At 36.4% G+C, this 4588-nt stretch overlaps 1 pseudogene; it reads left to right on the forward strand.

The window, feature by feature from the left end:
• The first annotated feature begins 885 nt into the window (after positions 1-885).
• Positions 886-3474, forward strand: LOC136538276 (uncharacterized; annotated as a pseudogene).
• Positions 3475-4588: the final 1114 nt, after the last annotated feature.

Raw genomic sequence — 4588 nt, forward strand, 5'->3', positions numbered from 1 at the left:
GTATCATGATGTATCACCGTATACTGCAATTCAAATTTTGTTGGCACGTGGCAACGCACGGGCATCAAATTTGCGGTCATGTATGCTAACTAATTAACAATGTAGGTGTTGTAGTTATTTCAGATGCCTCACATGACGTCATCAAGATAACAGGACAGAGGCACAGAGCACGCGGACAACTTTAAATCTTTAATTGCTTGCCGATCTCCAAGGCTACCTGCAGCCCAGGTCTACCTCCTTACCATTCCTTTCCGTGTGAAAAAACCTGATACTATATACATGGCATGATTGTAGTTTTAAAATAATTGAATATGTTTTTAATTAATTAAGGTACATATCCATGTTTGATATCCCTCAACTAAATTATTTAGTTCGATAATTAGTTAACCGTTCATACTAATTTGGGACCAAACCATTCTTATTTATTTTGGGTCTGTCTGCTTTACACCGAGGCAAAGCTGCCTGGTGTGAGCACTGAAATGATATATAGCTATATAAAAATACATCATAATTAAGGATTGATTAAATTAGCTAAATAATTATCGCTATTTTTGTTTGGTTATTCAATTGAACAGAACAAATCTAAATGATTTTATTATTAGTGCTTAGAAAACTAAACTAAGAGTATATAATACTTTCTGAAAACAAAGTAGAACAAAGACAATACAATTTTATATAGCTATATATCATTTTAGTTCTGAATTAATGACACCTATGTTTCATATACCTTAATTATTTAAAAAAATTAATATGTACGTCTTTTAGGTCTCGATGGATAGTTCAGATGCAAAGGTTTCGAAGGAAAATGGAGGGCCCTTAGAAAATATTGTACAAACAGAAAATTCTAGTGAGCCTATAGATGATTCTAGATAGTTGCAAGAAAGCATGAGTACAGAAGTTACCCACGGAGCTCTACCAGTTGACCAGGGCTTTAGCATGACCCATGATGAAAAGGCCCTTTCAACTTCTGGGGTAGATTCGACGGGAGAAAAAGGATTTTCGGAAATCATAATCGTACAAAATAAACCTAAAAAATCTATGTCTTCACCGGTTGCCCCAGAAGGTATTGATATTTTCCCTTTGATGGATTAACCTAAAAAAACTGCTAACTATTGTTGTATACTTTAATTCAATGCTCTTTTTTAGATTATGTTTGTACCGATACTGATAGAGCCATAATTGAATCTGTCAAAAAAATCCATCTTCACCTAGGAATGAGAAGCTTATGCTCATAGATGATGTTCCGGTGTTGAGAAACCACATGGAATGTATTTTTTAGCCATATGAATACTTGTCTGACGAGGTAACAGATGCAAGTCATAATACTCAATCAAACATTGCCAACTTCAATGCTCTTTTTCTCTAATGGCGAAATATATGCAGGTCATACATGCTTATATTAAACTGCTAAAGGCCCACGAGGGTTTGAAAAAGAGGTCAGGAGGTACAATCTATCTTGAAACTGCGTGCTTAGTTGCAATCATGAAGCGGAATGGAGAAAAGGATGAGACCATTGAAGCCAATTACCCTAACCGTGGCACTTCACATCGTCCTGGTTTAGTTCAAAGGGTGCTAGCTTACTTGAAGCATGACATGGTAGCAATTTTTTTAAACGATCTATTGATCTTTTATTATCAATTTTTATGCCTGGCAAAATGTTTATTGTTTGATTTGATAGGTGTTCCTTCCAATAAATGTTACAAATACACATTGGTACCTTGTTATAAACGCTGACAAACGTGAGGTTCAGGTGCTAGACTCTTTGGGTGAGATGTTCGGACATGTTGACCTCAATAAAATTGTGGGTATTTGCTAACACAGCTATTTGTACACATTTTATATTTTAGAAATGCTGATTGATTCGTTCTTCTATGAACAAATAGCAAGGTGGATTGCGAAAACAAATAGATTTTATATTAGAGAAGACAGGCCCGAAAGAGCACAAATGGCTAGATGTTGAGGTTGATACCTGGCCAGTTAAGGAGATTTTTCACAGTAAATTATTACAAACAGATAGGTACGTCAGAAATAATGACATGTCATATAAGTTGAATTTTAAATGTCTTTGCCTTTTTATCTAATGTGAGCCTGAACCTCTATTAATGTTGTATGTAGTTTTTCATGCGGTTTATTCTTAATAAACTTTATGGAGTATTGGACTGTGAATGATTTGTCAGACGAGTTTAATCAGGTAAACTATGTGTCTTACCACAAGTTATGAGTGTGCACTAGCTGTGGGTTTTTAATTAATAATTAATTAGGTTCATACTATCATGCAGGATGATATGAAAGAATTTAGATTGAAGCTTGCGACGATCTTGCTATCGTCAGAGTTAAACAAACGAAAAGGTGCTCCATATCTTGATAGGGATGAAAATATTGGAAGCACAAGCAACTGTGCCATAATAGAGAATCCAAAGATGACTGATCAAGTGTCCACGGAAAATAGAAAACATTATGAGGAGGCCGAATGCTTAGTGGTTCAAAGGGGCATCCCTCAACACATACAAACTCGGAATAAATCCCCACAAGTCCATACCAACCAAGACCCTGATGAATTTTGGGCATTTGAGGCCATGAAAGACATGCCAATGAACAAGGAAGAGATGACTGAGTTACTATGTGATTACGTCATGACAATTTATGATGAAGCGACGTTGAAGTAAGCTACATGCTTATTTTAATTACTTTATTTACTAATAATAGTGTGCTATCTTATATGACAAAAACCATCATCTGTGTCTAATGCTTTGCAGGAAGCCTTAGGTAAAAGGTTTTCATCCCTCCATGATTGCCCTAAGTGTCAAGGACCTACAAGAGTTGTTAATGAACAATCGAGACATCTCTGAGAACTGTTTCAACTTAGATGTCCATTTTCAGGCAGCTCAAGAGTATAATACAATGAAAAAATATAATAGTATTACGAAGCATCATATAGACCTAAGATTCTGTGTAAGCACATTTTTAAAATTCTTATCGTGCTATATTATATTGTCTTATTTGTTGTTCTCCTAATTGTATAAAGTAGGTCAAATTATACTAATCCTGACTCTCGATATCCTTCTCTTCCAGAAAATATGTGCTTTAACAAAAATGCTAGAATATCATAAAAAATACACTAAGAAAAAAATGGCTGCTGCGATTGGTGTATGTGAGGATATGGAATATAGCTTAGCACAATGCAGATATGTAAGTCGCTTGCTCCTGCTTTTATTATTTGTTTCCTATATACTATTCTAAACGCTACCATGTTTGTAGTTTCTTTTGCCATGGCTATACGTTCGAAAGTATATGCTTTATGTTTTCAATCAGAAGGAGAAGATGCATATCATGATTGATCCTAGACCTATTGAAGACTAGTGTAAAGACACACCAGCGCTGATGTATGCCAGGTACACTATTGGATTTACCTTGCAGTACACGGACATAGTGAATGTATATATTCCTGGATAGAATGAGGATGTCTTCAAATAAAAATTTAGACGGGAAGGAAACATTACAGATGACATAGATGGGTAACTAACGCAGAGTCACTATGGCTTGCAATAATAATACCTATGATTTAACTATTTTTATATATCATTGATCGCGAATCTTGCCATAGACACTTAAGTGGGTATCTTATTCTACAGTGTATGTCTATGTGGAATAGACCAAAAGCCACACATATTTATACGGTGAGTATAACACTTTGTTTTAAGTTTTTGTGAAAGATTTTTCAAGAGACGCAATATTACTCATGTGACAGGCACTAATATTGACATATATACTCGAGCCTGTGTACAGGATGATATGGAGATACGGCGGAACTTATTCATGAATTTATTGGCGCATGAAAGAAATGGATATCGGAGATTTCTTCCTGCCCATATAAAACATTATCTTAGGCGCATCACGAAAAGGTCTATAAAGTAGATTTTGTAAGCATGTGATGCCGCACTTGTAACAACCCAAAAATCCACACACCAAAAGTCCCAACTACAAAATTTTTTCTTCAAAACCCCATGTGATGATGAGTGACATTTGTAGGAGCTAACCCTAAGTGTTGCATTAGTCGTAATCCAACTAAACGAACTCATAAGCATAGCATGTCACTTGTTGTATATGTGTGTGTTTAAAATCCCTAACACATACATTCTTGCATGCATTTTAATTCTAAACAAGTGAGTTGCCTTTTATTGATCTTTTGTTGTGCAAATAAAAGTGACAACTTATAATTAATTTATTATGCAATAAATTAATCACCTAAGTACCACCTAAGTATGTGGGCCCCACCAACCAGCCCTAAGCTCCATCATTAATCAAGGTGCACACTTGTACATGAAACTAAATAAATCAAAACTAAATTGGCAACAAATAAAAGAGAAAGGAAAATAAAATAGAAAAAAATAAGAAAATGAGAAAGGAAAGAAGAGGGAGCAGCAGCAGCCCAGACCTACTCGGCCTTGCGAGCCAGCCCAGCCGAGCCTGCCTGCCCTCCCACTCACGCGCTCGGCCCACGAAGCTAGCCCAGCAGCACCCTACCGCCCACACACAAGCCGCTAACAAGCTAGACCCGCCCGTCAGCCGTCACGCACCGCATGCTGCC

The sequence above is a fragment of the Miscanthus floridulus genome, chromosome 2 (genome assembly GCF_019320115.1).
Source record: "Miscanthus floridulus cultivar M001 chromosome 2, ASM1932011v1, whole genome shotgun sequence".
In the NCBI taxonomy this organism is placed as follows: domain Eukaryota; kingdom Viridiplantae; phylum Streptophyta; class Magnoliopsida; order Poales; family Poaceae; genus Miscanthus; species Miscanthus floridulus.